Genomic DNA, 12,744 nt, shown 5'->3' with positions numbered 1-12,744 from the left:
GGCCACCATCAAACAAGGGCGATGGCGACTGGACTACTGATCCTAAGCTGAATAGCTGCCCTGCCCAGCTTCAGGTCCTTCACCAAGTGCCCCCTTCTAGAACCCACCGCTCTCAACCGACTCTCAACTGCTTCCCCCCCCCCAACATTCCCTCTCCCTTTCCAAGCCTCCTCCAATCTTCTCTCTCCACCAGAATTCCACTCTCTCTCTTCCCCCCTCCCCCCCTGCTTGACATTCCCTTGGGAATTCGAATAGAATGACCTTAGTTACAATATTGCACACAATATTGTTATAGATTATGGGGGGGGGTCAAAAAATTGGGTTTTGAAGGGAGAAATACAAGCTGCAGAGGAATTTCTGGGCTAGCCTATGCAGAAGGCCCTAGCCAAGTGAGGGCCATTAAGGAACAATTCAAGGACAAGGAGAGTTGAACTAGAAATGGTGGAGCTGTCGTCATCATGAACAAAACATTACATCCAGGAGGCTCACAGACAACATTCCAATACCACCTTTTACATAAATTTGGACTCAGACCCCACACAAGAATACAAAAAAGAACTGAACAAGATTGTTAAGGAGCTACCCCCCCCCCACAAACATCCAAGAACAGATCCTCACTAACACACCAGCGGAACCTCAACCAGGAACTTTCTATCTTCTACCTAAAATACACAAACCAGGAAATCTAGGACGCCCCATCATCTCAGGTATTGGCACTATTACAGTGGGTGTTTCCGGTTATATGCATCAGTGCTCCCAGCTATGTACGTGACACCACAGATTTTCTGAGGAAAATACAATCTTTGAATAATCTTCCTAACAATACTATTCTAGACACTATGGATGTGGAATCTCTGTATACCAACATCCCATACAACAATGGTTTACAAGCTATAAGGAACACCATTTCAGATAAAACCACTCTATGTCATTTTGTCCTTACCCACAACAACTTCAAATTTGGTGATGTTCTGTTCCTCCAGATCAGCGGCACAGCAATGGGCACCTGCATGGCCCCACAGTATGCCAACATCTCCATGGCAGATTTAGAACGTTTCCTAAACTCCTACCCACTCAAACCTCTCTTGTACCTGCGATACATTGACATTATTTTTATTATCTAGACACATGGTCAACAGACCCTGGACACCTTCCACCAGACATTCAATGACTTTCACCCCAGCATCAACCTAACAATGAACCAATCTATGCAAGAAATACATTTTTTGGACACTGGGAATGTTTAGGAGTGTGGATGAGTATATATTTTATATATATCATCCCAGCTTGTGTGAGCAAGCTCCAAACTTAGCAGAATTACATTCCCTTTTAAAACACACACAGCAGACGTGCTTGCATAGGCTTGCTAAAGCCTCTATAAGAAATATATATTCCTGGTATATTCCCCTTCTTCCCTCTTAAAAGTAAAGACACAACACAGTACTGATTATAAAAGAGTTTACTTACTGTCATCCATGAGTTACACTACAGGCTCAAAGAGGCAGATAAGCTTAGATAAATATATTTACATGTGGTGAAGCTGATTCCATAGGGGAACAGGCTTCACCTCTGCTCCTCTCAGCCGCAAGCTGAGAGAGAGCATCCTGCTTGTTCAAAAGACGAGGCAAAATGGAGAGTGATCTTTGGGATCTTGTTCCCAGGTAAGACCACACCTACTTCTGGTTCCTGTAACTCAGTCCAGGTAAACAGGAAGTTAAGCCTGGAGGACTGAGTTACCTTCCTGTCCACTCTAGCAGTGTTGGGTTTGGCTGCTCTGTGTTTACATCCCACAGACACTACTATAAAAATACAGGATGGACACATAGACACCACCTTATACCGTAAACCAACTAACTGACTGACAAACATATCTACATGCTTCTAGCTACCATACCAAACAATCCATTATATATAGCCAGGCCCTACGTTACAGCAGCATCTGTTCCAACTCTACAGACTGAGACTCTCACCTAAGAGATCTACAGCAAACTTTTTTAGAACTAAAATATCCGCCTGATGAAGTTAAACAAGAGATCAACAGAGCCAGACTGATACCCAGAGAGAACTTGCTGCAAGACAGACCCAAAAAAGAAAATAACAGAACACCACTAGTAATCACACACAGCTCCCAAGTTAAAGCAGTAAACGCATCATCAGAGATCTACAACCTCTCCTAGACAATGACAGTTCACTTTCTCAAGCTCTGGGAGGAAGACCTTTCATCGCCTACAGACAGCCACCCAATCTTAAACAACTCTTCACGCACAATAATACAACAACAGGACTTAACATGGACACTGGTACCAGAGCCTGCAATAAACCCAGATGCCAACTTTGCTGCCACATACACCCGGACAACACCATTACTGGCCCCAACATCAAACATACCATCTCAGGACTATTTAATTGCTCATCTTCTAACATTGTGTATGGCATTTGATGGCCAAATCTGATATCAGGAATCACAAGACAGAGAAACCAGTAGAAACTTCAGTCTCCCAGGACATTCTATACAAGATCTCAAAGTAGCTGTCTTATTACAAAGGAATTTCAGAAATAAACTGGAAAGAGAAGTTGCTGAATTGCAACTCATTACCAAACTTAAAACCATGGAGAGTCCTGGTCTGAACAAAGACATTGGATTCTTATCTCATTATACATGACAAAGCTATCTTTAGCCATCTCACCCCTTGCTTTTTCCTGTATGACCAATTGCAGTCGTCAACAGGTTTTCCACACCTATCAGCCAATCACCCATTCCCACCACCCTTCTGAGTAATACCCCTCCCCACTCTCTCAATATATATAAGGGTCTGGTGACTTCTGTTTCAGTGCATCTGAAGAAGTGTGCATGCACACAAAATCTCATACCAAGAACAAACTTAGTTGGTCTCTAAGGTGCTACTGGAAGGAATTTTTTTTTAATTTTTAATTTTGTTTTGACTATGGCAGACCAACACAGCTACCTACCTGCAACTATAAATAATGATGATCAGGTACTCTCTTTGATCCTTTGTGCGTCTGGTAGGATTCTTCAAGTGAGTTCAGTGTTAATTATTTGGGACAGTTTCATGATCAGAATGAAAATATGCCAAGGGTGCTGTCTCTTCATCCTAAAGTTAATAGGCTGAAAAAGCCTTATGATACACAACAATTTACTTTTATTTGGAAAAGAATCTGATGTTGGGAAAGATTGAGGGCACAAGGAGAGGGGGACGACCAGAGCCGTCTCATCCATAGAGGCCGGTGGCGCAGCACACCAGGGCGCAGGGCACCCCAGGGGCGCCCCCGCGAGCCCACCGGCATACCGGGCTCCCCCTCCCCAACCCGCCCCCGCCCCCACGCCTCCCGGAGCCCCAGCTGGAGCGCTGAAGCGGCGCGGGGCTTTGCGCGACCTTCCAGCACTCCAGCTGGGGCTCTGGGAGGCAAGGGCGGCCGGCTTACAGCCCGCCCGCCCTCCCGCCGGTGCGCGAGCGCCCGCCTGCCCGCCCCTCATCCTCCGCCCGCCGGAGCGCGGGCGCCCGCTCCAACGCCACGCCTCTCATCCCCGCTCGCCCACCCCCCCCTCCCGAGGGGCGGCCAGCGCGGGAGGGAGGCGCGCGGAGAGGCGGCAGGCTGGGGGCGCCGAGGGATCGCTGCGCCAGGGCGGCCGATCCCTCTAAGACGGGCCTGGGGACGACAAAGGATGAGATGGTTGGACAATGTTCTCGAAGCTACCAACATGAGTTTGACCAAACTGCGGGAGGCAGTGGAAGACAGGAGTGCATGGCGTGCTCTGGTCCATGGGGTCACGAAGAGTCGGACACGACTGAACGACTAAACAACAACGAATAGGTCCCCTCAGCTGCCCATCCAGCTGCCCCACCCACCCCAGGGACTTAAAGCGGATACCACTGCAGAGCTCACAAGAGCCACCTTTTGGCAGGAGCCATCAGATGACCAGGAGATGCAGCAGAAGAGCATCTCTGACTGCATGGCTTTAAAAGAGGAGGAGAGGGCAGTCAAAGGCTACTAGTCCTGATGGAGGAAACAATGCTTCAGAAAAGCTATTACAACAGTCCCAGAGGGCTCTTGGGTTCGGATCCTGCTTGCGGCTTTCCCACAGGCATCTGGGTGGCCCCTGGGAGAAGAGGAGGCTGGACCAGGTGGGCCCTTGGCCTGATCCTGCAGACCCTTCTTGTGTGTTTCCTAAGGCTCCCCTCCTTTCCCCTGTCCCAGTACCTCTGAGGCAGGTGTCCTCCGTCTGGGCTCCAGTCCCTCCCAGGATGCGGCGGCTCCCGGGCTGTGTCTTTTCCTCGCTGCAAAGCAGAGACATCAGCCGGGGGACAAGGGAAGGAAGCATTTGTATAATATAGGGCAGTCAATTGGCATTTCCACCTTCCTGAACTCTGAGCCTTTCCCCCCTTGTTCTGGCTGCCTGGCGGAAGGAAGAGGGATTGGGTGACGGTCAAAAGATGAATACCAGAGCATTTGGATCTCAGCTGAAAGTCTGTATTCCAGTTTCTGAATTTTCCGCTGATGGAGCATTTGAAAAATGTGATGTGATAAATAGGTAAAGGTAAAGGGACCCCTGACCATCAGGTCCAGTCGTGTCCGACTCTGGGGTTGCAGTGCTCATCTCGCTCTATAGGCCGAGGGAGCCAGCGTCATGTGGCCAGCATGACAAAGCCACTTCTGGAGAACAAGAGCAGCGCACGGAAATGCCGTTTACCTTCCCGCTGGAGCGGTCCCTATTTATCTACTTGCACTTTGACGTGCTTTCAAACTGCTAGGTGGGCAGGATCTGGGACCGAGCAATGGGAGCTCACCCCGGGGCAGGGATTCGAACCGCCAACCTTCTGATCAGCAAGCCCTAGACTCTGTGGTTTAACCCACAGCGCCACATTGGGTTCCTATGATGTGATAAATAGAAGCTTTACAAAAAAATGTGAAGAGCGAACTTTTCCCTGTTCATCCTTTGGAAATATCAGAATTCCCCCCCCCCCTTAAATCAAGATCAGATGGAATTTTTCTACTCTGAGAAATATTCAAGGGCTGCATGCACCGCTGAAGCTGCAAATGGAATTCGAAGCAGTGAAGCAGGTCCAACGTCTTCCTTTCCTTCATAGTTCTAACTTGTCCCTGGAAAGGCAACTATGACTGCATTGGTTTTGAGGATATTCTGAATGACCCGGCACAGAGTGAAGTAAGGGGAGATCCTCATCTTTTGGTTTAATACAGACTTGGCTTATTATAATGCACACATACGCCATCCTTCTGTTCATGAAAATGTTTCTTACCTGTGTCCCTGTAGGTTCAAGGAAACCATATTAAATGGTAGTCATACAGCCATTGTTTTGATACACACCATCTCTCATCTGCCTTGATTTAAAAAGGCACATTAAATGCTTAAATATATTACTTTTGTTCTGTGTTTACTGTCAGTACAAATGTCTTGTAATTAGGTATTTTCTTAAAAATCCGTAAATGCATCTCTATTCATGGCAATTCCTGTTTCATGTCTGCAACTGTGGAACTGTGGACTGTAACGGACCAACCCTGTGCCTGGGTGTGAGCAGGTGCCCAGCACTCGAAGAGTTAACACCCACTCTAGATGACTGGCAGCACAATCGCAGAGGCGGGTCTTTTCTACCTTTTAAAAGGGAGAGAGTGACAGTTGGGCGGTTGTTGTGGGTCAGGGATTGAGGGTGAGCGGGTTGGAGGTTAGGCTTAGGTTAGGAAAGGAAGGCTTTTATCCTGTTCAATGTTGTAACCAAGCTTACGTACCTAATTGAAGAACATTGTAACCGCATTCTACCTTAACATCCATGATATAAGTTGCCTCAATAAACATATTTTGTTTTTCATCGTTCGTGGACTCTGGCAGTGCGTCAGTACCTCTAGAGGTGTGGTTGAGGGGAAAAGCACTAAAGGTTTCCTGAGGAAGAGGGGACGGGTGGCTTATTTTCCTGGCACACAGAGGACTGGGCAGTGAAGCCAAAGGTGCCACGCAGTTGCCAGAAAGAAAGGCAAGCTGCAGCAGTTTGGGAACCCAGGGCGGGAGATCCCAAGGTGGCAGGAGTTTCATTTTAAGAACGTGGAGCACTGAGGTACCCCGAGGACATCTCTCATAACATCATTTTAGGATTCATTTTAGTCGTCGGTGAAACCTAGGGAGAGACACAGTCAGGGGAAACGTTTTACGTTGTGAGGGCTCTTGGAGGGAAACTAAGGGTCTCTCACATGGACATTAAAAAGTCTATAGGAAAAGGACATTTTTAAATTGAATCTTCTTGTTCTTTGCCATATATAACCCAGGTATTTGCTGTTTAATCTTTCTTACCTTGTGCTTGATGACTTGACATGCCTTCTTTTAAAAACAATGAATAAAATGCAAAACAAAACACGAGCTCCCTGCCAGGGCAACTCATGCTCTGAAGAGTTTGGGCTGTCGCAATTTGGGTAATGAGCTGTGGCACTAGAAGGAGAGATCAGCTCATTGGCATGCAGCCTCTAAGACTCTCATTGGGGCAACAAAAATTCCCAAATGAAATCCAAATAAGAGAGAATTTAAAGAAATAGTGGAACAACTTTTGAAGAGTGAAATAGGGGAGCCCACTCCAGACCTGGTCAGAACCTCGTGGGGCAAATCGGACTGTAAAGAAACGGGTACAACTAAACCTGTAGTCTCAATGGGCATTAAGGTAAAGGTAAAGGGACCCCTGACCATTGGGTACAGTCGCAGACGACTCTGGGGTTGCAGTGCTCATCTCGCATTACTGGCCGAGGGAGCCGGCGTACAGCTTCCGGGACATGTGGCCAGCATGACAAAGCAGCTTTTGGTGAACCAGAGCAGCACATGGAAACGCCATTTACCTTCCTGTTGGAGCGGTACCTATTTATCTACTTGCACTTTTGACGTTCTTTCGAACTGCTAGGTGGGCAGGAGCTGGGACTGAGCAACGGGAGCTCACCCTGTCGCAGGGATTCGAACCGCCGACCTTCTGATCGGCAATCCCTAGGCTCTGTGGTTTAACCCAGTGCCACCCGCATCCCAGTATATGGGCATAGAAGGGATAAAAGAATTGTAGAGCTGGAAGGGACCACAAGGATCATCTAGTCCAACCCCCTGCAATGCAGGAATCTTTTTGCCCAACATGGGGCTTGAACCCACAACCTTGAGATTAAGAGTCTCATGCCCTACCAACTGAGCTATCCAGGATGATTGTACCGGTAATGCTGAAAATGGAGCTCGGCACATGTCCAGGTAAATTTTTTATTTAATACAGTACAATCCAAGGCTGGTATTGATAGATCCCCAACACAAATTAAAACCTGCTTCTTGCCCTTCTATAGCCTTTCAAATGACAAGTATTTGTTTATTTAGTGACAGCACACCATAGGATGTAATGCAGATGCTTTCAAAAATTGCATTTTGCTGCCACCACATGGCCAGAGCTGGTTTCGGCTATCGCGTACCTTAAATTCATCTTTCCGAATTGACGCTTCTGAGACTCCCTGATCCAAAATGCTATGCTACTCACCTCAGTGATATTTTGAAAGCAGCTCTGTGTCCAGCAAGAACGCAGCTTGATGATAACATGTCAGGTGATGAGTGTTCAATTGGCATACTTATAATCCAGTTATTCTCTTCAAAAATAATGCATTATCCAGACTCGGGAGGCAACCCAATGGGTCCCACCACAACTTCCACAACTGCTTGAGGTCCTTCTTCCTTCCAAATCCTTGGTCTCTCTTCCCCTCCCTACTCTCCTGACTTGGCTTCTAGCTGTTGATGTTTGCATTACCTGGATGTCAAGACGGATGAATGATGCAGCAGCAAGAAAACAACTAAAAATAAAAATAAATAAAAGGCAAATTTCTAGTCTTCACTGGCTTTGAAAACTTGAAACTGTGTAGACAATGCCTGATAAAATCTCAGACAACAGACAGGTTACTAAATAAGATTTTGGGTGGTTGTGGGTGGGGCTTTAACATCCTTTGAATGCCCAGACGGAACAAAATTCCAATGCATCTGAACAGAATCAGAATGTTCTGCAAAAGGAGGAGTTATGCAGATGGGCTCTGTTTGACCATAAACCATCTTTTCTTGGCAGTTTTAAAATTGCGTTAAATGTTTTTGCACTGTTACTGGTAGGGCTGCACTTGAAAGAAATTGAGAGGTTGTTTGGGGGGGACTGCTTAGAGAGCACACACAGGAACAAACTTGATAGGAAGTTAAATACAACAAGCAGCTTTTTAAAATGCAAGGAGGAGGAGAAGGCTGATTTTTATTAGGATCACAGCAGATTAGAAGTACATCTCCCCTGTTTCAGTCACAAGGGAAATTCCTCCTTTGAAACTACTATTGACACTGGGATTTGAAACCTACTATCCGTGCCCAAGGGAGCTTCCCTCTCATTGAAAGGGTTAAGGTGCTCACACACTCACCCAGCTGCTATTTGCGGGTTTATTAAAAATGGTGCCTGTTAAATGCAAATATGTATTCAATGGCACTTCTAGTTTGGGCCTCTCTGAAAACATATAAACACAGTATGTGTTCTGTGGTACCAAAAGCAACAGCAAATCCTAAGGTGTTGAAACCATTAGGAAGGAAGATAATGCAATCATGATGCAATAAGCAAGTAGCATAATAATCAGAGAAAACCCTGTATCTAGTTGCTGCCATAGATATTTCATACTCCACCACCAAGTCCGGAAAAACATCCATCACCCTATTGTCTTTAAACTGATAAGAGGCTTCAGATCTTCATTGAGGTGAAGCAATTTGGGCCCCTTTTTGCAAAGCTTAGGATTTTGCAGGGTGGCGATGGGGGGGAGAGAACTTGCAAAGCACAACAATGCCAGACACCAGAGTTGAAGGACAAAGTTGTAGCATTTATTACCATTTACAAACTGTCTTATTGATACAAATGTTTTAACCAATAACAATATATGAATATCAGAATATATTACAGCACATTAAAACATCATACAGGTTTGCAAACATACAGAGCGATTTTGGCTTGTACCATATTAAAAAAATGTACAAAAAAGGTTGTTGGGGTGGGGGTGGGGAGCGCAGAGGAGAAAAACGTGAGGCCTTCAGTCGCCTTGGTCATTTCACTCGGTATGTACAAAGTTAATGCGCAGATGGGAAACACCTTTTGGGTGTTTGAAGTCCAGCAAATCTTAAAACATGGCGCAACGCCATTCGCAAGGTCAAAGTTCGGACTCGTCCAATGAGAAAAAGAGGAGCAACAGGACTGGTCAATAAAATGTGCGTGTGTTTCTGTAAATTCTTCCTATTGGCCCCTCTGGGCTTCCTATATTTCCTTGTAAGGGGGTAAAAAAACTGGTTATCTTCTGGGCCGGCATTTGGAGGCACCAGAACCAAATCCAGCCCACTGGAAAGTGTCTCCTTCACCCACACCTGTTGCCAACCTAGAAGCAAGAGATGCAGACAAAGTGGCATTTTGCCAGCAGGCAGTTAGAGGAAACTGCCTTGTTATACTGACTGTAGGTCCACACCTTTTTTGGTGTATTGTCTACACCGGCAGTGGCTCTCCAGGATTTCAGGCAGAAGCATGTCCCAGCCTTACCTGGAAATGCTGCGGATTGAACCTGGGAGGACCACGGTTGTTGTGTCCCTACGAGGTGGTGGCATAAGTCATGCCTCTCCCCAATGACTTCAGTCCCCCCAAATGCAGGAACTGTCACCTTCACAATAGAGCTTGTCAAATCGGGGGTGGGTGTGTAGTTGTTACGAGGCTTCCCCCCTACATGCACACACACCCTTGACATTATGGCACTGCTGCAAATGCTGCTTAGAACACAGTGTGATAAAACTGCAAGGTTCTTTTTTTTAAATAAAGAATCTCGAGAAAACTAATGCTCAGCCTGCGGACAGGACAAGCAGCAAGGAGCAGGAAATTACGAGGAGCAGATTAGGAAAAGGAGCCTTTCTCACTCTAAGAGGAGCTCAGCTGCAGAACAAGCTGCCTCTGGGGTGCTAAGCTTTTGGACATGCCTTCGGTTACAGAGGAAGTGGATGTGCCTTCCAATGGCTATTAGGCACAATTACAAAACTGGAATCTCCAGGGGGCAACATCCCTTTCACTGCCAGATTCTGTCGACCACACCTATGCCAAGAACCCGAGCAGTAAGGTTTTGTTTATCTGTGTCTGGCAGAAGCCTTCCTCGCTAGGCGGCAAACCGCTTTGGAAAGCAAGGGAAACTAGTGAAGTGATCTGTGACACGGCGCAGGAAGAGTGGCATCAAAGGTGCCAGCTGTTTACAGAGAGAGAAAAGTTAACCAAAAATATCCTACTGGGGTGCCACACACCCCCAGCACAAACCTAATCAGCTCTTTGGTCAGTGCTGGGACAAGTAAACCTTTAGTCTGACCCATTAAGACAATTCTGATGTGCTGGCCCTGTGTGAGGTAGGACTGGAGAGGAGGGTTTTGGGGATTGTTCCTAGGGCTATGATTCTTCCTCCTCACTTCAAATGCAGTATGTCAATGGCAAGAGCAAGGAAAAATGTTTTATTATTATTATTATTATCATCATTATCATTATCGTCGTCCTCCAAATGTCATGCTGTGCAAGGCCCCACATACCCCTAGAACAGCTTCCTATTCTTAGCATTGGCTTCTGCTGCACAGTGGTCCTGATGCAGAGCAGCAGGGTAACAACAGCAGACTTGCACCCATCCTATTGCACCGGCAGATGACCTGTATCCCAGGTGTGTCCCTCCCCTCGATGGAAGACTCTCTGATCCAGAAGTGAAAGAGGAATATATTTTCTTTGTTATTCCCCCTTCCCTCCACAGCCCTTGCCTCCCTATGCCTCCCAATCTGCTGAAGATGGTTGAGGAGCCCCTTAGAAGGAGATGTGAAAGAAAGGATGAATTTCAAAAATAAAAAACACCTCCTCTCCTCCTCTGCTCAAGCTGGATCAAAAACCCTTCCATCAGCACAGGCACACAATAGGGTACAGTCCCTTGTTAATAAGTTTGGGTGACGTGGGGTAAGACTTGGGTGTCCAGGTGCATTGCCAGGTTGCCAAACATGTGTTCTCCACTGCACATCCCGGTCTCGGTGCACATTGGGCACAACAGATCTAGCTGCAAAAACTTCCAAGGATGGATTGCCTTTGTGAGGTCAGCCGCTCTTGTGAGCCAGCCAGTGGGGGGAGGAGCCTATCAAAAGTTCCTTTGACATTCAGGAATACAAAATGTGCTTGTGTCAAGTTAGCCCTTCCTAACTTACATTTTATAAAAAGGAAGATGATCACTCTGGCAGCTTTTGCCAACTTGATGCCCCCTCCGGACTACAACTCCCATCAGCTGTGCTGGCAGGGGCTGATGGGAGTTGTAGTCCAAAGCATCTGGATGCAAACAGGCTTGGCGAAGGCTGCCCTCGGGGATCACTTTTCTTCCATTCAGAAAAAAAGGTGAGAGGATTCAAGCTGATGGAAGAATAGAACTCTTCCCGCTGGAAGTTGTGCATTTCCACCTGGCAGTCTTGAAAACACAAGTCAGCAAATGAAAAGACACTGTCTTTCCCCCAACCCCACCCCACCCGGTTAAACCCACAAAACCCTCTTCTGTCACCCCAGCAGATCAAGCAGTAGGTTTCCTTTTCAAAGGCACTGAATTTATTTCTTTGAAACTCGTTTTACAAGCAGGGTGAATGAGGAAAGGGAGGCTTGGGCGGGGTGGGGAGAGATGCAGAACAGAATCCCTCAAAGTCTACAAGTTGTTTCTCATCTCAAGAGCCAGTTCAAGCAAAGACTCGGCATGAGCCAACTCGGGCCGCCCCGTCCCCCAAGCGCATCTGCTTGCGTAACTATAACGCAAACAGCTGCAAGCATGTGGGTCTTGGCTTCCCCAGATCCCACGAAGTCAAGGTGTGCATGCTCCAAGCCTCCAAGATGGGTAGAGGTTTCCATGACCAAGTTTTATGGACTCCTGGTTTCAAAGTCACAGCTACTCCCTGAAAGCACACACGTGGGCCAGATCTACACCACAAAGCTAAACTGTTTCCAACTGTCATCGTTCCCAGCCAAGAAATCATTAAGTGTGCGCAAGCTGGTTTTCTGGAGAAGACCAAAAAACCCGCTTCACGTAACAATCTGTCTTTTGACCAGTGGAGGTGAACCTGCTGGTCTGTAACTCCCATCATCCTTCACTGCAGGCCATGCTGGCTGGGGTTCATGAGAGTTGCGAGTCAAACAACAGGTCACTGCAGGTTGTTCGCCACCCCTGCTCTTGACCATGGCCATCCAGATGCCCCTGGGAGGGTCACATCCTGGGTGTGAAAATGCTCTGCTCGTTCTTCCCCAGTATACCACCTCTGAATATGGAGGGCTCCGCTTCTGTCTTCTTCGACTTCAAGCCCTGAGAACTGTAGGCCAGTAAATGGCCAATAGCTATCTCTAATGACACATCCACAAAGAGGGGTGTATTCAACTAAGTCCTGCTCAGAGAAAACCCAATGAAATCAAGTGAAGTCCTGTCCATTAACTTCCATTCAATGTGTCTGCTCTGAGCAGGGCTAGCATCAGATACAACCTCATGACATCTCCTCAAAAACCCTACGAATGATAGGTGTAAGAGTCAAAGGTATAGGACCCCTCGACGGTTAAGTCCAGTCAAAGGCGACTATGGGGTTGTGGCACTCACCTCGCTTTCAGGCTGAGGGAGCTGGCGTTCATCCACAGACACCTTTTCGGGTCATGTGACCAGCATGACTAAACCGCT

At 47.0% G+C, this 12,744-nt stretch overlaps 1 non-coding gene and 1 pseudogene across 1 annotated transcript; one reads left to right on the top strand and one right to left on the bottom strand.

The window, feature by feature from the left end:
• Positions 1-4,454: 4,454 nt before the first annotated feature.
• On the top strand, positions 4,455-5,454 carry LOC117058876 (annotated as a pseudogene).
• A 1,674-nt stretch (positions 5,455-7,128) lies between these two features.
• On the bottom strand, positions 7,129-7,201 carry TRNAK-CUU. Its single transcript has one exon. It is a non-coding gene; the product is annotated as a tRNA-Lys (tRNA).
• Positions 7,202-12,744: the final 5,543 nt, after the last annotated feature.

This window comes from Lacerta agilis, chromosome 14 (assembly GCF_009819535.1).
Source record: "Lacerta agilis isolate rLacAgi1 chromosome 14, rLacAgi1.pri, whole genome shotgun sequence".
Classification (NCBI taxonomy): Eukaryota; Metazoa; Chordata; class Lepidosauria; order Squamata; family Lacertidae; genus Lacerta; species Lacerta agilis.
The sequence above is the reverse complement of the archived record's forward strand: the minus strand, read 5'-3'. Positions and strand labels throughout refer to the sequence as shown.